Source organism: Staurois parvus, unplaced genomic scaffold (genome assembly GCF_062004578.1).
Source record: "Staurois parvus isolate SC_StPar_1 unplaced genomic scaffold, SC_StPar_1.0 ptg000445l, whole genome shotgun sequence".
Lineage (NCBI taxonomy): Eukaryota > Metazoa > Chordata > Amphibia > Anura > Ranidae > Staurois > Staurois parvus.
This window is the reverse complement of record NW_028318241.1, coordinates 2417692-2439555: the sequence shown is the minus strand read 5'-3', so window position 1 is coordinate 2439555 and position 21864 is coordinate 2417692. Positions and strand designations below refer to the sequence as shown.

General features: G+C 40.0%; 1 protein-coding gene across 1 annotated transcript in view; it reads right to left on the bottom strand.

The window, feature by feature from the left end:
- Nucleotides 1-21864, bottom strand: part of LOC149453628 (3',5'-cyclic-AMP phosphodiesterase 4D-like) — a 511850-nt gene that overhangs the window by 38420 nt on the left and 451566 nt on the right. The window lies entirely within an intron of this gene.

The following is a 21864-nucleotide window of genomic DNA, read 5'->3' as shown; positions in this document are numbered from 1 at the left end:
CAGCGGGGGACCCGAGAAGAGGAGGATCTTGCTGCTTTGTGCAAAACCATTGTACAGAGCAGGTAAGTATAGACTTGTTTATTATTTTAAATAAAAAATATTTTTAGGTTTACAATCACTTTAATTTTCCTACAGGAGATTGCTGCATAGAGGCAGTTGACCTATCATTTTCAGAGGGATTGTCACAGCCTACATTTATCTCATACAAGTTTAGTGTATATTAAAGTACTATTAGGGTACTGAAGGCTTTGGGAGACATGGGATACTAGCTGAATGCATGAAATGCTAGCATTGACTCTTAACACCTCCTACATTTTTATATTGGCCAGTAAGGCCACTCATCATAGCAAGGAACCAGTGGAAACATGGGCCTCTCCAGGTGCAGAAAAAGGAAGCTAAAGGTTTGTGCCTGAATAGTAGTGCTGTAACATATCAGCATAATCAGTGCAGGCCGATGTACTTCACAGACACATACGCCATTTTATTTTCCCTCAAAAGAGAAGATTAAAAAAAAAAGATTTGCTGGGAAAACATCAGATATGCAGATCTCACGGCTAATGTGGGTCTAACTCAACCACTAGGAACTTGGGAGTGGCTCATGCTGATGGGTACAAGCTGAGAAGACTCAAAATCCCGACCATGCTTGCATGTCGCCTTGCTAAAGACGATACCAGTATAGTTTTTGAATTATGCCAATCTCGGTATTGGAGCCCAAGTCTAGTAAGTTCCTTGCTCACAGCAGAGGTGGCATGTTGAGTATATGTAGTATATGTGTAGATAATTTATAAGCCATCCTCATTTGTTGCCAAATGTCTGATATGCTACTGGCTGAGATAGTAAGTGAATCTCAACGTGTGTCTGAAGCAACGTCACAAGCCTTGCATGGTGAATTAATTTACAGGATAGCTATGCCTTTGCTAAAATATTAATTTCTGCTTTGTTTTTCTTATATGTGTGCCCTGGGCTGAATCATATTCTTCAAATGCTTTCAGTGAAAGAAGGCAAGAGCCTCGAGCACAGAGCTCAGAAATCCAGGATGAGACAAAAATCATGCAAAGGGGGATTGTTAAGTCCCATGAGAGATCAGAACAGGTAGAAACAACCTGTTATGCGTGGGGAAAAAAACCCCAAATTTTGAAGGTAAATTATTAATTGTAGTATTGGTTTGATTGTTTGTTTCAACTGGAGTCTACTTTGACTTTCAAAATACATAAAGCTTCCAGTTCATTTAAAGGATCAATATTACAAAAGTATATCCTGCTGGTTGCACCGTCATATTAGCTTGCACAAGAGGACTTCAGAGTCATTTAATAAATTGCATACACTCTCCAGCAAAGGAAAATAATTCTATTCAAAAATAGCTTCTTTAGTCTCAGTGATGTGAAATCCAATACACTTCTAGAGAAGCAAAGCATTGGCATCAAACATATTACATCAGTATTTTTGTTAAATTTTATGATAGAGTGATTGCACAGATTCTTTCATGGATATATGATATTTACTGAAATAGGGAAATGGTTAGGTCATACTATTTGAGTATAGATATGTCCACTATTAAGTGATAAAAGGTGGATTCTGTCTTACTGCTGGTAATATACACCAATCAGCCATAACTTTAAGACCGACCACCTAATATTGAGTAGGTCCCCCTTTTGCTGCCAAAACAGCCCTGACTCATTGAGGCATGGACTCCACTAGACCATTGAAGATATCCTGTGGTATCCAGCACAAAACTGCCAGTAGAAGATCCTTTAATTCCTGTAAGTTTTGAAGTTGGGCCTCCATGGTCTAGAATTGTTTTTCCAGCACATCACACAGATGCTCGATTGGACTGAGATCTGGAGAGTTTGGAGTCCAAGTCAGTACCTCAAACTCACTGTTGTGTTCCTCAAACCATTCTTGAACCATCAGGAAATACCATTTCCATGAAGGGGTGCCAAGAAACATACAAATGAATGGCAGAACCCAAGGTTTCCAAGCAGAACCTTGTCCAAAGCATCACACTGCTGGTCTGCCTTCTTCCCATATTGCATCCTGGTGCCATCTCTTCCCCAGGTAAGTGATCTACACGCACCCGACCATCTACATGATGTACAAGAAAATGTGATTCATCAGACTAAGCTACTTTCTTCCATTGTCTTTGGCTCATGTGCCCATTGTAGGCACTTTTAGCAATGTGCACAGGTCAGCTTCAGCTTCAATGAGTAATGTTGACCACACAGGCGTTGAGTCCCTTTACTCATCCTTGTAGGTTTAGATTGAGTTTATTTTCCGATTAATGTCATAAAATTGTCTCTGTCTGATCTGAACACAATAATTGTAATATGCACATTGCTTTTGGATTGTAGAATTGAATATGTCTGGCTGCGCTTTGTTTGAAGCTTGAGTGAAAATTACTTAATACACGTTGACGAAACTAACTCATTAAAACAACAACAAACATATAAAATACCTCTGCTGCCAGATACACAAGCAAATTATTGCACGATATTCCCTGCTGAACAGAATGACAGAGACTTACAATATCCGTTAATTAGGAGCAAAGCATTTGGTATGTTTCTGCTACTGTGAAATATTTCATGTCCATCTGGCATCCACCAGATAAAAATGGAACATTGTCCTTAGCTCCTTGTTTTGCCCTTTTTCTGCAGACTTGATTACAGTCCTGCATACGACCTGTCCAGCATCATGGACTTTTAGCTGATTCACATTATATTACTGTTCCGTACATAGCTAAGTCAGATGAAAGAGATCAGTGTTAGAGAACAAAAAAAAAATGTATATATATATATATGTATATCACCATGTCCTTCTGTGGGACAGATAACCATGAAAGCTCTCTCTTGCATGAGTATCAAAGTTTGCTTTTTAATTAGACAAGTGGATGAAAATCCCTTTCGTTTCCTTCCATATAAAGTTATTCAAGCTAGTTTTTGCTTCAATGCCAGGACCTTCTATTTTTAGCTAAATCAATGATATTCATAGTTACACAGATAGGTTCAAAAACACACGCCCATCAAGGCAAAAAAAGGTATTCTATCCTCAGAACCCTAACCTACAGTTGACCACGCAATATCCTTTTCACATTGTACTAAACCTGAACTCCAAGCAGACATAGAAGACACATATTAATGCAGTGATGTATTCATTAACCATTTAACGACCTCCCCAAGATAGCAGATGTTCTGGTACAGGGCGGTCTCACTGTGCAAAATCATGTATAATTTTGCATTTCTGGGTAAGGGGTATGCGCACGCACGCACTGACCTACCCGCGGTGTCATTAGCTGCTGAAGATGTCAAGCACCCGGTCCCGGCCAGCAATTCATAGCCGGAACTTGGTGATCGGTGGAGAAACTGACAGGGCAGAGATCTATGATTAAACAACACAGATCTCTAACCTCTCTGCAGGGACGTGCTGCTTTCTATCTCTCTGCAAAGCAAAGAGATAGAAAGCAGCACATTCCCTAGTAAAACACCACACAGTAAGCACAAAGAGGCAGTTAACCCTTTGATTGCCCCAGATGTTAACCCTGTCATTAGTACAGTGTCAGTGCTTTTTATTAGCACTGATCACTGTATTAGTGTCACTTGAGAAATCAGTGGCTATTAGTCAGTTGCCAGCCAGTGCCAGTTAGTGCCAGAATGCCCGCCAAAGTCCAACATTCCCACAGTCCCGCTATAAGTCGCTGATTCCCACCATTACTAGTATAAAAAATAAATAAAAATTCTAGCATATATACTGCCATTTTTAGACGCTATACCTTTCATGTAAACCAATTAACATACATTTATTTGAAATTTTTTTACATGTAGCAGAATACATTTTGGCCTAAATTTATGAAAAAATTTTGTTTTTTACATTTTTTATTGGATATATTTTATAGCAAAAAGTCAAACATGTTTTTTTTTACAAAATTGTCGCCCTTTTTTTCGTCTATAGCACAAAAAATAAAAAATGCAGAGGTGATCAAATTCCACCAAAAGAAAAAAATGTGGGGCAAAAAATTAATTTAATTCATGTACAGCATTGCATGACTGTGCAATTGTCAGATAAAGTAATGCAGCACTGCAGCGCAAACAATGGCCTGTTCCGGAGGTACATCTTCCGGAGGTCAAATTCATCATTATCTTTTTTTTTTTTTAAATGCAAGCTGTCTAGGTACTTGAATTTGATTTGGTATGAACCTCTTGCAGCCCTTGTACAGCAGAGCTCAGACTTAGAGAGGGAGAAGCAACACAAGTAGATAATCAGTTATGCTGTAGTGTTAACAAGGGATATTCCAATAAGAAGAGAAAGCGGAGTGACAGAGAGATAGGTTAATCAACCTACTGCTTCTACTTCCACTGTCCAGTTACAGGATAGGAGAGAGACAAGACTTGTAAGTGTTACTTAACTGCAGCAGACAAAAATAAGTTCTCCTACCATGACAGAGAGGGCTATGCTGTGTAGCAGAGCTGTGTAAATCTAGACTGGAAGAACACAAATACATATTCTTTTTTTTTGCACAGAAAACAAATTCAAGTTTCTTTGAAAGTAAAATAGTTTTGTTGTTTAAATGCAAAATAACCAAAAACAACTTTTCAGGTTAAAAGCCTATTACTGTTCTCTATCATCTCTGTTTAAAAGCCTTAAGGCCATGATTGTCACTAATTACAGCTAAAGACAACAGCTTGAAACAGTCGTATCGTTTCTCCTATAAACAGCAGTGATGTGCAAATAATGCAGCTATATGTACATAGAGTATCATTGTAATATTTATTATGTCAGTATTGCAAACAAAAATCCCAGCAATGACATCAAAGTTGTAAGCTTGCTGTTTCTTCTGTCCTCCATATTTTTAAATGGTTAAAGTGGACCTGTAAGGCAGGGGCCTATCCCTAATGTGTGCAGTGCATGCCTTGCCCATGGGCCCCAAGAGGGTGGGACCTACTTTGCTCTCACTCACATATTGGTGATTGGATTCAGGAATTGGCTTGCTGATACACTGTCCTTTGAGCTGCAGTCAAGCTAGTCACTTGTGGTTGCAGTTCAAAGGAGATCTCTGTATGCGTGGATCTATGATTGGTGTCTGATATAGCCAAACCACAAGTAAAAGGCTTGGAAAGTGTAAGCAGTGGGGAGATGCTGAATCCCAATGAAGCTGAATGTGCGGGTGGCTGTACTGTTGTGGCTGAGGTTGAGCGGCACAGTGCACTCCTTACAGTGTAAAGAGGATAAGTCCGAATGTTTTTTTTGGTGAAAGAAGAATCACATCACTAAGAAAAATGTGCAACATTTTGGGGCCATGAAAAACCCCTTCTTCAGGGCATGGACCTCTGATGAGAGGGTCCTGCACGGCTCCGAAACATTGTACTTTTTTGTTTGTGATGTGATCCTTCTTCTTCTTCAAAAAGTTCAGACTCATCCTGAAGATCTGTGGTGTGCTGGCAAATATTCACACTGTGTCGTGCATGTTCCAGTTTCAAGCTAATGGTTGCTACAGTACCTAGAACTTTAGGGCCCATTCCAGGAACCCGTGCAATGGGAATATGGACACAGTGCACTCCTTGGGACACTTTGGAGGAAACTGTGCGCGGTATCTAAGGTGCTGTGTCTATTTTCCTTTGGTGCTTTGCTTTCACGCCTGGTACAAAGGCTCGCACAAGTAAAGGAGTCCTTAGTCACCTTGTGTTTGCTTAGTGAAGGTTTGGCCTCTTTTGCCACATACATGCTGGATGCTGCTAAACACCTAGTGTGTATGTGCTCTTAGTGTAAAGTGGCGTAGACTTGAGTGTTTAGGAAGGGGGCCTAACCCATGATTTTTCACACAGGCCTAGTGCATTCAGATAACGTTCCTGCTGTGAAAAATGTATGTGAAACATTGATATTTATTACCGATCAAAGAAATCACAGAGCTCCCTTGACAACACCATAAAGTTTCTCCTCCAAAGGCAAGCGCCTTTGTTCAGGCATCTATCAAAGTCCAGATTTACTTTCAGCACTGAGATGATGGCCTAGAGATGACACAATCAGGGGCGGACTGACCATTGGAGAACTCAGGCACTGCCCGAGGGCCCGGGGTCAGTAGGGGGCCCCATGAGATGTCCCTGGTACCTTTCATAGGCTTTTTTGGGTGTGGGTTGAGTGTGGGCAAGGACACAGGGGCCCCATGATCCCCTATTGCCCGGGGGCCCCATGAGTTGTCAGTCCGCCCATGGACACAATTATGTAAATCCGGGTGCCTGAACAATATTCTTTATATTCTTGGCTGTGTGCAGACATCTCACACTAGTCAACCTTTTTGCTGCTAGGTCTCATTTTGTGACCTATTAGAAATTTCCAATAAATGATCATTGGGAAAGGAGAAGGAAGAGACATTCTCCAAACCTTACAAGCAAAGGATCAGTCTATTGTCCTTCAGACTTTGGGGGACTGGAATATGGCCAGTGGGAGTAGAATATGTCCCAGCATCAGTGGGAGTAAACAATGCCTCAGGCTTGGTGGTCAATGGGAGTAATAAATATTATATAGCATTTGTAGTCGGTAGAAGAAAGAATAACTGCCCCATTATTGGTGTTGATGGGAGGACAACTGCCCCACGATTGGTGTCAATGGGGAGAATAGTGCCTTGTATCAGTGGGAGTCATAGCCCCCTAACATTGGTGTCAGTAGGAGGAATAGTGCCCCAAGAGCCAGATAAGGACAAGCAAAGGGCTGCATCTGGCCTATGGGGCTGCAGTTTGGAGACCACTGTTCTAGACTATCTGAAATGAGAAAGAGGTACCTCTTTTAGCACAAAATATGTAGTCAAAGGACACATCCCTGCCATGCCCCAAGTTCTGCAAGCCATGAAGAACTGGCATACAAAACATTACCGGTTAAGCCCAAAAGCATTTTTTCCAATTAACTAAACAATAATTAATAGGTTGGATGAAAGATTTAGTGTATGTAGCACTAGCCTCTTAGGGGTCACTGTTGAATTGGGTCCCCCTATAGTCTCACACAGCCATTCATTTAGCACTTTACCCACAAAAACTTTTGTTCGTTGACAGAAATCAGGCCATTGGTTTTTGTTATTTATTGAGGGGACTAGAACTTGGATAGGGTAAGGGGGGTATAGGATGCCCAAGGGAACCGATATCAAGACCTTCCTGAACTATTCACAACTTCTCCTTTTTGAATCAACACAGTCTCTGTTGGAGTGCTAACCAACAGCTCCTAGCTGTACCACTGTGACGGGAGTGACTTTGGGTGGGAGGCCCATGGAACACAGCCCCCTTTTGAGGGGAGGGGAGACCCCTGTGTCAGCTCCCCAGCTCCCCAGCTCCCCATTATGTGTAAGTCACCCTGTGCCTGTTAGGGGTACAGGGTGAAATGTTCTAATATTGGTGTGGGGGTTGATCATTGTTCTCTGCCATGCGGCTGCATCCCATTGTTCTATTGTGAGGCTCAATGAACTACCATGATGCAGCTTCAAAGGCTGTCGGAACGTATAGTTTTCCCATCCACAAAATACTGTGAATAAGTGAAGCAGCTGCGTGGGCAGAGCCCTGCACAGATGTGTTTTTTTTAAAATTGTGACAGCTAGCAGGGAGGAGAAGATTCCCCACTAGCTGTCCAAACAGGGATCGGGGATGGAGGGGGCTGATCCATTCATAACATGCTACACCCTGAATATGAGTGTAACATGTAACATGTTACAAAAGATGAACTTATCCATTAAAAAGAAAAAATCTGACTAGATGTAACTAGCATGTGTATTTGTAATTTGCCATTTTTATTTAAATGAATATGATAAAATCCCATTGTTTTAGCTGCACTGTTGTTATCCATATAAAGTAAAACAAGCTATGGATATGTTCCAAAGTCATACTTGTATCTAACAGAACAGGTGATGATAATGTTGTCAAAAAGGGAATACTGGGACACATTGAGCAATCTTCTAGGGGTTTATAATCCTAAAAAGGAAAATCCCTGCTCTAAGATATCATCGGAGGAGGGGAAAGCTTTCTCCTGCCATAGGCTGATGAAATTCATTTTCATATGAAATACCAGTAGAATTTAATTTTAAAAACTTAATTTACGGAACATTCAATCATTTTTCCAAAGGTTAGTGGGGCCAATCAATTATTGTTTCTCAATGTAGTGATGAGAAAACTCAAAGGAGCAGGGTGGAAAATGTTTCTTGGACAGGCAAAGTTCTAAATGTAAATATGGTTAGTATCATACATATTGTAATGTGCACGTACTAGGCACAAAAGAAACCTGTTTAATACGTCTGAGATTCCATTCAGTGGAATTCCATTTATTACATCTAGGATTGTACTCAAGGACAAAATTCTAAGAACTTTCATACAAAATTAGTTGACTTGATGGCAAAATTTAATACTTTGGCAAATAATTTTTCTGAATTTCTGTACAAATATTCAAGTGAAATTCTGCTAGTGTATGATCAAATTTAGTTTCCTAGATTGTACCTCTCAGCAAAGGTGCATATACATACTGGAGCTGAAGGACTGCATTTTCATTTAAAGTGGTTTTAAACCTCAGACATGAAATACAAACAAAGTATATCCCTCTATAGTGTGTATTTGCCTCAATCCAAAGCAGTGTAATTTCTTTCTGCTGCATTCCAACCCTTTTTTTCTGAACTCTCAGACAAGCTTTATAAATTCAACACTTTGTATTTCAATGGTTTTTATTAATTTTTAACAGTTTAACACAGGAACAACAAATCACGCCCACGCAGGGGCTATCAATTCACATAAAAAAATTAGAAAAAACAGTGCTCTAACAGCAACAGAGCAAAAGAAAAGGTGCGCCCACGCAGGGGCTATCAATGGCACTTAAATGACAAAACATTAGTATAACACCGATAGTAATTCAAACTAAAGGCAGCTATCCACTGCCACACCAAGAACAAACAAAAAAAAAAAGAAAAGGAATGCGAATTTGAAAAGAAAAAAGATACCAAAACTAAGAGCAGGGGTCCAAGAACGCCAATACCAAACAACATCACATCCCCAGACTAGCCAGGGGGAGCGTGGGAAAGGCATATTGCAATCACGGCTCCCATATTTTCAAGAATCTCCGTTGGGAGTCGTTGCAGATACTTGACATCTGTTCATTGAGCATCATAGTGGTCATTTGGTCCTGCACCCCCTGAAGAGGGACAAACGGGCTCTTCCAGGCCTGAACAATTGTTCTAGTGGCCGACAAAAACAAATAGGAAGCCAACTTCTGCTGATGAACCAAGATGCCCAATATGGGACAATGAAGCAAAGCATACCGAGCATCCTGGCGTATGGAGAGATAGAACAATGTGAAAAGGATGCCAAACACAAGAGACCAAAAACGAAACAGTCTTGGGCATGACCACCAGATATTTTATTTATTTCAGGTACTTATATAGCGCTGTCAATTTACGCAGCGCTTTACATATATATTGTACATTCACAACAGTCCCTAACCCTCAAGGGGTGTACAATCTAAGGTCCCTAACTCACATTCATACATACACATACTAGGGACAATTTAGACAGGATCCAATTCACCTACCAGCATGTCTTTGGAGTGTGGGAGGAAACCGGAGTACCCGGAGGAAACCCACACAGGCACAGGGAGAACATGCAAACTCCAGGCAGGTGGTGCCATGGTTGGGATTCAAACCAACAACCCTAGTACTGCCAGGCAGAAGTGCTAACCATTTAGCAACTGTGCTGCATGCAATACATCACCATGATGGCCACAACCCCGAAAGCATCGATCACTGCAGGAAAATCAACACTTTGAATGGATGTAGAGAAGAGAAGACTACAGATAGAAAAGTACAACGTATGTAGGAGCATTTGTTTCATCTCTGTGTGTCACCTGAGCTCAGTCGCTTCACTGTGGTATATGTGAGGATTTACAACCACTTTAAGGCTACTGTAGGTTCACACCTATGCGAATGGTGCAGATCACGTTTGCATGACCACAGCAGCCCATTCATTTAAATGGGCTGCTGTACATGTAGGAAACACAGGTCCTTGCACCTTTCTAAAAATTGCATGGCGATCGCATGGTGCTTTTGCACCATGCTTTTTTCAGCACTGGAAAACCCACTGCATTGTCAGATGCATGGGGGTGCCATTAAGAATTAATGGCAGACCCATGCATCTGCTAAATAGCAGTGTGGTTTGCCCTTGGGTACTTGTGGGTATGGGGATGTTTGCAAATTACATGCATATATGTGAACCTAGCCTAAAGGATCAGCATGTATTTTATACTGTCTCTCTGTATTGTGACATCAGGAATGCATTTGTGCAGACTTGTAGAGTCACTGATAGGTGTGCTTTAAATCTGTAGTAGATAATAAAATGGCATATAAAAGTAAGGACCATAACTGGTTTACACATTATATTTCTTTCCCATAATAGATCTGAAGATAGAATGTCATAGCTAAAGTGTTCTTCTCTAGAACTGATACAAACAAAATTCGGTCATTTTTATAGCTAGTGACTCATGCTGGTAGTAGATTTTCTCACTGGGTTAATGACATCGAGCTTGTTACCAGCCCAGGGTCTCTAATGTTCCACCGAATGTCCCTGTGTGACCCTGAATGAGTCATTTTATAAACTTACTTCAGGCACCAAAACTCATGCTACAAATCTTTCAGTGTGCACAGGTATTCAGGCTATATCAAAGCATCATTTAAATCCATATACTAAACTTTGTTTGTTCAGTTTTGTTGCAGTTTATTTGTTCTGCTGGGAAATTTCCATAATAAACGCCACCTATCTAGAATTTTTATTATCTAATCTAAATGCTGGGAAGACAACACTGAATCTGCTTATTAAATATTACATTATTTGAGAGAACTGAGAAGAATTTTTGTAAAGGGTGACATTTTGGGACGCTGTCACTGCGGAGCTGAAGCTCAGACAAAAGCAGGATAAATAGGATTACTCATATCTTTCTGGCAAATGGGAGCTTCATTTTAGAGCTATGGTTGCTACTGGAAATCAGCACACGGATGATGTGTCCTCTCCATGTACTGTGGTTCCTTCCGCTGGCCATTACATCACTGCAGGACACAGCAGGGGCTCGCAGGAGGAACCACCATGCACAGCTGGGGACACGACACGCTTGTAGCAGAGAGGTGGGGCAGGTGGAATGTTCCTCCATGTTTCCCATTAACTCGATAGGCGCCAAGTCTGGGTCATAAAAAAAGGATTGCCCCCTCGTGGGTTCTACTAGGCTATGCTAAGCACCTGTAACAGGATCACTCTACACACGGGGTACCTTTACTCTGTACCTCTTTTCATCAATGAGATGCCAACACCAGGGAGAGAAGGGATGGCTCAGGTGAGAACATCACTGGATCCTGGGACAGATGAGTGTGTGTTTATTGAAAGTCAGCAGCTACAGTTTTTTGGAGCTGCTGACTTTTAATAATCACAAAAATGACTGGAGCTCCTCTTTAAGTGCTGTCTTAATACCCCAATGTGCCTAATAACCCAAAGCTGTAAACTAAATGGAAAATGCGCCTGTTTCTTGCATTGCACGCCTTGAAGAACTTCAGAGCAGGCAGAAAGCAAAGTTTCTAAAACGCTTTACTTAGAAAAATGCCAAAACATTACCAAGTCCAACATGTAAGAACAGTCCTTTATCCTACATCCCTAAACCCTAACTCAGGCTTGTGTGCTGTCCCAGCATACCTGCAAAAGGTAGAGTCCCGCAGTATTAAGTTTATTGGTATGGGCAGAGTCCAGCAGCGGATGTCTTTGGGGTGAACCCTAAGCTCCAGTGGCTTCCTACATTATGACGGGTTCCAAGATGACAGAAAGGTATAACACCATTCTCTTCCAGGCCAAAGTGCTCTGGACCCCTGTGCTCTGGACCACTGTCCCTTTTATAACACCAGGATAAGTGGGTTGGACCCAAAAGGCCCACCAAGCAGTAACTCTGAAAACTCAGGTTAACCCTAACCCATCTATGGAAGCACCTAGCTGGATTGCAAGCCGCTTACATGCTAGTGACATACCTAGAAGTCTGGGATTCCAGCAAGAGAGAAAATGTTGGAATTTCTGCCTGTGGGAAAGGGGAGTATGCAAGAGTGCAATCATGAATGCAAAAAGTAAATATGATATTTTGAATTTAAAAAATGTGTTCACTATTTGAACTCTTTTCCCCATATAGTCCATCTGGATTAGAGTACAGTGCCTTATCATTTGCTGTACTATAGTTTGCTCCTAAGTTGGTGGTCAGTGGTAAATTTCCCATTTATGTTTGTGGTAAAGTGCAACACTAATTGTCAGGGTAGTGCTCAGTTATATTGATGGTTATTGGGTAAGTTAAGTACCTCTTCACATTGATGGTTGGTGGTATAGTGCCCCCTTACATTAGTGTCAGTGGTGACATAGTCTCTTGCTAGTCTGATTTTAGTGTTACTGGAGAAGTGCTCCTTACAATGGTGTCAGTGGTTTAGTGCCCCCATATGTTGGTGCAAGTGGTGAGGTACCCACATATATTGGTGTCAGTGGCATAATACTCTCCTACATTGGTAGCAAGTAGAGAAGTGTCCCAGGGGTAACAAATGTATCAGTCAACTGATATACTTAAACACAGTCTGGGTCAGCCACACTGCTCAAACCGCATGTATTAGCAAGTCTCATCATTAAAGAATTTTACCTTCCGTAACATGTTATACCCATATTCAGGGTCGAGCATGTAACATGCTATGAACGGACCAGCCCCCTGCACATCCCTGATCCCCGTTGTGACAGCTAGTGGGGGATCTTCTCCCCACCCTTGCTAGCTGTCACAACTAAAAAAAAACATGGCCATGCGGGCCTGTAGTTCTCAATGAACTACCACAGCACTATGGAGCGCCGTGGTAGTTCATTGAGTTTTCCTGTCAGTAAGTATTTGCTTGAACGTGCAGGATATACGAGCACACAGATACACTGACAGGTCTGTAGGAGACCTGCATGGCACCAGCAATCTGCTGAACGCTGGTGCACTGCTTTAGAGGCTCCAGAAACAAAAATAATTAATAAATATTTCTTACCTGCAAAAAATGTGCATTTATTATTTTGTGTTAAAAGGTGAACTTATCTTTTAACAAAAGTGGTTGTAAACGTTTACATATACCCAGTTGAGTGACTGACCTCAGGTGATACACAGAGATGAAACAAATCCTCCTACTAGAGTTGTACCTGTTTATCTGCATTCTCTTCTTCTCTACATGTGTTCAAAGTGCAGAACTTATACAGCTTGCCTTAATTTAAAAAAAATCAGGGGATGGAGAGTTAAAGTTACACACTGCAGTGCTCATTAAGGAGAGCTCTGAGCCCTGATTGGAGGGAAGTGACACCCAAAGGGGTTGCACAGCACACAGGAACAGAGCTGAGGCTGTCACTCACAGGTTGCATGCTGGAACTCCCTCCCCTGTCACTTCTTTAACCCTTGGAGTCAGGAAAACTTTTCAGAAGTGACCCATGCTGATGGCAGAGGAATGACACTTGCTCTGGATGAGACAAGTACACACTATAGAGGGATACGCTTTGTTCATATTTCATATCTGAAGTTTACAACCACTTTAATTCATACTGGAAATAAGCTAAAATGTGCTGAAAAACAACAATAAAGCTAGCATAAAAAAATCACATTTTAGAAACGGATGTAAGTCAAGATAAAAAATAATGTTAGTGCAAATAACAACAAAAACATATATTAGAAGTGAAACATAGTAGGGATACAAAATAGATGAAAAATAATAATACCACATTCAAGCACACAGTACATGTCCTTGTGAAAAACTCTAACAATGGACTAATGTCATATTCTGCATTAAGTCCATATGGCTCTAAAGTAGTAAACCTGAGCTCTAGACGGATTAAAAAAATATGTACTCATTACAAAAAATATTTAAATGTATTTTGAAATGCAGCTAGTGTAAGCACTTGAATTAGACTTGGCATCAACCTCCTGTTTTCCCCTTTAAAACAGCAGCTAGACCAGGAGAGGGATGGATAATACTAGGAGCCAATCAGTGGTGGCAAATGCAAATGTGATGACCAAGTTCATGCTGGGGACTGATAGGTGCCTAGCTTTATTGCTAAACTGCAGAAAAAGGGCAAGTCACCAGCCTGCTGTACTGTCTGACAGGGTTATATAAATCTCAGGACTGAATGGATGTGAATGCTTTAAGGCAGTGTTTCTCAACCTTTTTTCAGTCAAGGCACCCTTTAAAATTATGGACAGTCCTGAGGCACCCTTTAAAATTATGGACAGACTTGAGGCACCCCATTCTAAAATTTGAAAAACTATTCTAATAGTTTTATATAACACAGCAACATCCACGCATGTAGGACACCCAACATTGGAGGTGATTTATTCTTTCAAAGCAAATACACTTCTGCACACTGGTACTGACTAGTATTCCAGTGTTTCTCTTCTCCCTCCCTTCTTTCTCCATTACTGAGCTAATGTGACCCCAGCACTGACAGAGAGAGGCAGGGGAGGGTCAAATTAGGATGCTGTGCAGGCGGCTGACAACCTCCTTATCAACTGATGATGTTATTGGCTGTCAGGACGACTGTGGCTAGAAGGTTGTAATGTTGCACAAAGAGAACCTGTGGCTTTGTGTAACTAAAGGGCAGGCTTGTTCCACCCACTGGCTTGTATATAAGTGTTGGGCAATTTTTGGACATTTTGCCAAGACACCCCTGAAGAAACCTCAAGGCACCGTAGGGTGCCTAGGCACCCTGGTTGAGAAAGGCTGCTTTAAGGAACCAAATCCAGAATACCTCTCATGTACAATTAATGACTGCAGGGAGGAAATTGCATTCAATGTCCATTTAAAGACAAGAATTCTTGCTGAGCTTTCTTAATCCTATAGAACCACATTATCCAAATACAGAATATGACCTTAATCTAGTTATAAGCAAGTTGATATTATAACTATTTTTTTTTGTTTCAACTATCAGTTTAAGGGCCTCATTCACATAACCGTAAAAATTTTATTAATGTTAATACATGTGTAATTTAGGAGAAAAAAACCTGCATAATGTTTAGTAAAAATACTTTTGTGTAGATGCTTTTAAATACATACAGATAAGTATGCGTACATCATTTGTTTTTGTGTCAGTTTATTTCCTTTTTGTTTAGACTTAAATTACAGGCTTACAAACATATATACTGTACATGCATTTATACGCATATACTCGTAAATCGTATGTTTTTAAACACGGATTTTGGATTCTGTGTTACGGATATGAATGCAGCTCATGTTTCAGCACCTGAGTGAATTGCTCCATTGAAAACAATGCAGCTGCATTCAGATCCATAATTAAAAAGCAGTGGTATATGCATTTTGTTACGGCCATATGAATGATGCCTTGGAGTTGTTGATTTTTGTATTCTCAATGTGTTTCCTTCCTAAGCTGTTTTTTCATTAACATAAATAATATATTTCAGATCTGATGTTACTTTTTATTATGGTTTAGTTACAGTAGGACTTTATGTTGACACACGCTAGTACTGATAGAATAATGCAGTTGAACCGAGACTGTGTTTTATGCATACTGGTGTCGCGTTTTGAATATCAATTGGCCATATGGTTGTGATGTGGAATCCTTAGGGAGGAGATAAGTGAGATCAAATAAATGTACTTAGAACACATAAAGGCATGGATTGCCATACTCTCCCTTTTTACACCCCACTTGGTTTGCAGGCCAGGGAGCCTATATAAACATTTGCTTCTCAAAGGGAATCGCCTTAAATGATTACATTGTAGTGCTTTCAATGTACTTCCATGTGGGTTCCTAAAACTTTTATGATTGAACAAATTCTTGGGAGCTAAGAAAAGGTTCGGACACTGTAAATTTTTAATGATACAATTTTATTTTTATACACATTAAAGTGATTTTTTTTCACTTCATGCTTACAGCTTTAATTATTCACACACTTTTGTGCAGATACTCCTATACAGTGCCTTGAAAACGTATTCATACCCCTTGAAATTTTCCACATTTGTATTTGTAAATGTATTTTATTGGGATTTTATGTGATAGGCCAACACAAAGTGGCGCATAATTGTGAAGTAGAAGGAAAATGATAAATGGTTTTCAAAATTTTGTACAAATAAATATCTTTCAATACTTTTTAGAACCATCTTTTGCTGCAATTACAGCTGCAAGTCTTTTTGGGGATGTCTCTCCCAGCTTTGTACATCTAGAGAGTAAAATGTTTGCCCATTCTTCCTTGCAAAATAGCTCAAGCTCTGTCAGATTGGATGTAGAGCATCTGTGAACATCAATTATCAAGTCTTGCCACAGATTCTCAATTAGATTTTGGTCTGGACTTTGACTGGGCCATTCTAATACATGAATATGCTTTGATCTAAACCATTCCATTGTAGCTCTGGCTGTATGTTTAGGGTCGTTGTCCTGCTGGAAGGTGAACCTCCATCCCAGTCTCAAGTCTTTTGCAGACTCTAACAGGTTTTCTGCTAAGATTGCCCTGTATTTGGCTCCATCCATTCCCATCAACTCTGGCCAGCTTCCCTGTCCCTGCTGAAGGAAAGCATCCCCACAACATGATGCTGACATCACCATGTTCCATAGTGGGGATGGTGTGTTCAGGGTGATGTGCAGTGTTAGTTTTCTGCCACACATAGCAGTTTGCTTTTAGGCCCAAAAGTTTAATTTTGGTCTCATCTGACCAGTGCATCTTCTTCCACGTTTGCTGTGTCCCCCACATGACTTCTCGCAAACTGCAACTGGGACTTCTTATGGCTTTCTTTCAGCAATGGCTTTCTTCTTGCCACTCTTCTAAAAAAAACAGATTTGTGGAGTGCACGACTAATAGTTGTCCTGTGGACAGATTCTCCCACCTGAGCTGTGGATCTCTGCAGCTCCTCCAGAGTTACCATGGGCCTCTTGGCTGCTTCTCTGATTAATGCTCTCCTTGCCCTGCCTGTCAGTTTAGGTGGACGGCCATGTCTTGGTAGGTTTGCAGTTGTGCCATACTCTTTCCATTTTAAGATCAAGGATTGAACAGTGCTCCTTGAGATGTTCAAAGCTTGGGATATTTTTTTTATAACCTAACCCTCCTTTTAACTTCTCCACAACTTTATCCCCGACCTGCCTGGTGTGTTCCTTGGCCTTCATGATGCTGTTTGTTCACTAATGTTCTCTAACAAACCCCTGAGGGTTTCACAGAACAGCTGTATTTATACTGAGAATAAATTACACACAGGTGGACTCTATTTACTAATTAGGTGACTTCTGAGGACAATTGGTTCCACTAGATTTTAGCTAGGGTATCAGAGTAAAGGGGGCTAAATACATTGCACAGCACAATTTTCAGATATTTATTTGTAAAGAATTTTGAAAACCATTTATCATTTTCCTTCCACTTCACAAATATGTGCCACTTTGTGTTGGTCTATCCCAAAAAATCCCAATAAAATAAATTTACTTTTTTGGTTGTAACATGACAAAATGTGGAAAATTTTCAAGGGTTATGAATACTTTTTCAAGGCACTGTATACAATTTTATTATGAATTATATGATACAATCAGTGTGACACCAGGCAATGTGTTTTCAGGTTTATCCAGAACTCCATCCAACACCATATTAAAGTTACAACAACCTAAGCATCAGGGTATTCTGTAGTACTTTGTGGAGTGCGTATAGGTGAATATACAAGTAGTACAAATGGTAAATTTTGGTTTAACGTATGAATAAAAGAATCCATGGTTTGTTTAACCCCCTGGCGGTATTCCCGAGTGTAGCTCGGGGTTAACCTTCAGTACCAGACGTGGTAACCCCGAGCTACACTTGGGATTACCCGCAGCGTTGCTCTGGGATCCCTCCAGCATTTACCTTGTCCTGCACTCCCACGATGTCCCCCCTTCAGCATCCCTGGTCATCTCCTCCGGCCAATACTGGCATCTGTCTTCCGGGTTCCGTGGGGACATGCGGGACGTACGGGGGACGGAACCGGCGGGAAATTAAAAAATGTAAAAATGTGACATTCACTCAATACACTAAAATCTGATAGTAATACATTACTGTATCAAACCATTTCACATACATTTTGCCCCGAGTGCTTTGTCCTGTGCCCTGCCTCCATTTTTACTGTTCTTTCTGCCTGGAAACTGAGAAAAGTCCATGGCGTCCAAAAAGTGTCCCTTTAGGTCAAAAGCGGTTTTAGGCCAGCTAGAGAACAGCGATAGTAAATTAGAACCACTTGCAGAATTGAGTGATGATTCGTGGGGAAATTGGTCATCAGACACTGAAAACGATTTTGCGACTGAGCTCAGTGATGTGCGAACTTTGCACTCTATTTCAAATTTCAGTGTTTTTGGTTTGATTACAATATTGAATTAAATTTATTATTATTATTATATTATTATTTTTATGATTATTTATTATATTATAATTTATGATTTCGTGCTTCAAAGTTTATCATACCCGGGATGTTTACTAGACTCTTGTTTGGATAGTTTTCAGTGAGTTATTCCTAAGAATTACAGGCCTACAATAAAAAAACAACATATTTCCATTGAAAACAATGTACCGCTTGAGCACAGAAATACTGACATAATCAGACCGCTAAGGAGGTTAACAAAGTGAAATTGTCCTTGGTTAGGTGAGTTTCCTGGCTGTTGATGATCTTTGGGTTGAATCTTCTAATCTGAGCCACTAGAGGTTTCTACACTGGAAAGATATGAGTAGTGGGTGCTTTGCGAGAAGCTCACTCAGTGTGTTCCGCACTGTTTGGTTGATATCGACACCCCATAAAATGTTCATTCTTAGTACCCAAACAATTCCTAGAGTGAATTTACCACACGTGTGAACTGTACTGAAAATTATTACTAAAAGCCAGAAAACAAAACTACCTGGTCTCACACTAATTGTATCAGAAAATATATGATAAAATTGTATCATAAAATGTACAGTGTCAAAACCTTTTTCCAACAAATTTGTTCAATTATAAAAGTTTTAGGAATCCACATAGCAGTATGTCAAAATCACTACAATGTGAGAATTTAAGGTGCTACCCTTTGTCAAGCACCAGCTGCAGAAGTGAGAAGCCCATATAGGCTTGCTGGCATGCATATTGAGTGGGGTGTGAAAAGTAAGAGTATGGCAATCCATACCAATATGTGTTCTAAGAACATTTCCTTCACAAAGGTGTACAATTCACTCTAGGAATTGTACTAAGAATGAATGCTTTAGGGAGCTTCTCACGAAGCCCACACTACTTACATCCTTGTGTAGAAAACTCCAGGGGACACCAGTGGCCCAGAAAAGAAGATTCAACCCATAGATCATCAACATCCAGGAAACTCATCTAACCAAAGACAATTTAAATTTGTTAAACATACCATGGACATAATGAACAGCTAATTTTAGTCTGTCAACTCATTGTTTTATCCATACGTTAATCCACAATTTACCATTTGTACTGTTATATTGATAGTCTTCCTTCAGCATACCTAGAAGTAGTCCACAAAGCAGCCGCAGAATACCCTGATGCTTAAGTAATTGTAAAATAGTGTTGGATGAAGTTGTGGATAAACCAGAAAACACATTGGCTCATGTCACACTGATTCTATCATAAAATGTATAATATATTTTTACCATAAAATGTACAGTGTCTGAACCTTTTCTTGGCTCTCACAAATTTGTTCAATGGTAAAAGTTTTAGGAATCCACATTGCAGTATGTCAAAAGCACTACAATTTGACCATTTAAGATGTTCCCCTTTGTCAAGCACCAGCTGAGGAAATGAGAAGCAAATGTTTATATAGGCTTGCTGGTGTGCAAACGAGTTGGGTGTTAAAAGGGAGAGTATGGCAATCTATGGCTTTATATGTTCTAAATACATTTCCTTGATCTTATGTATCTCCTCTCCAAGGATTCTACATCACAACCGTATGGCCAATTGGTATTTAATATGTGACACCAGTATACATAAACATAGTCTTGGTTCAACTGCATTATTCAATCAGTATCAGCGTGTGTTAACATAAAGTTCTACTGTAAATAAGCCAGAATGAAAAGTACCATCAGATCTGAAAAATAACATTTATGGTAATGGAAAACACAGCCTAAGAAGGAAACACAATAAGAATACAAAAATTAACAACACTAAAGCTTCATTCACACAGCCATAAAAAACAAACATACTGTACATAAATATAAACTGCTTTCAGATCCGTAACAAAATTTCAAAAATCTGTATCTATGAACATGCATTTTACACATAACATGTGTGTACCTATTTGTCAGCATGTAAATTAAAAAGTCTATAGAATGGGGAAAGTAAATTATCATAAAATTCCATTTTTATGCACGTTTTTAGCCAACAGAATATTATAGATATATGAAGACACTTGAATCCCAATGAAAGGAAAGTTTCCTTTTACTCTGTACATCACAACTCTATCTCTTGTACTAATTTTTGCCTTGGTTCTTCGCAAACTGTTTTGTCAACACTATGGAATATAAACTCTGAGGTGTCACAGATCATAGCCCATTGGAAAACAAACTTTATTGGCCCTGGCGGACTTTGGAAAAAACATACATTTTGCCCAATCCTAATAGTTTAGCAAGAAAGGATTCCAAACCAACTACAGGCCTCTGAAGACCCATAGTGGCAATACCGACCCAGTTTTCTAATGAAAAACACTTATGGTGTTCCTTAGAGGATCCACGATAAAGCAGGACTCTAACAAGACAGAATTAAAACTAGCACAGGCAGTAGAGACAGCAACTATGCTAACAACCCATCAGACCACCACAAAACACAATGGCTATCCCTACAAAGGTTGTAATAATTTACATCTTGGGAGATGGCCAAAAGACACATTTTCCTCCTATTTTAGGATTTGCTTCCTAATCTTATTTTGTGCAAATGAATTAATCTAGTAAATTGCTAGCCTATAAAATAGGAAAGCTTGTCAAACACAATCCTTGCAATTAAAGATGGACTTGGGTTAAATCTAACTGATACTTCACAAATCTCAGACAGATTCCATCCATTCTGTCTTTCCACATTGGCCCACACTTCTGAATCAATTTGTCAATATTTATTGAATAATGAATTCCGCAGTTTATCACAAGAAGTACAAGATATGTTAGAAGAGCAACCTGCCTTGGGAGAGGAAGACAGCATATCAACTGGGCAAGCAACCTGCCTCCTCTAATGAAGCTATGGCTATTGTGTCCTTAGAGCCTAATGCTTGTCTGAGTAAGGCATTGGTGCCTCTGTTCAGCCAGGTTTTATGGAGAACAGATTTACTGTCATCTACTTATAGAATGTACAAACTATTGTACAATTGAGTGGGACCCACGACACAACTTAAGCCCTAGCAGCCTTGAATATAATGCTAAGGGGTTTGACTCAGCTACTGGCCCTTTCTCTTGGAGTGTCTCACTAAATATGGCTTCCCTGAAAATTTCTGTAGTGGATAAAAATTATTTACACATCCACTACTGTCAAATTCTGTTTTACCAATACTCTCTTTTCCTCATTTCCTCTATTTGGGGATCAAGAAAAGAATGTTTCCTATTACCCTTAATATTCCTTAGTTCAGTACAACTCCTACAATAGGACATGAGCCACAAATAAGATATTATATATATATATATATATATATATATATATATATATATATATTCCAATGCAGGTACATTAGGCCTATACAACTATACCATATTTTGTTAAATGATGCTCAAAGTGGTTGTAAAGGTTGAAGTTTTTTTTTACCTTTTAGGCATTTTATGCATGAAGGTAAAAACCTTCTGTGTGCTACTCCCCCCCACCCCTCCCTAATACCTAAGCCCGATCTTCATCCAGCACTGTGCACGGGAGCCTTGACT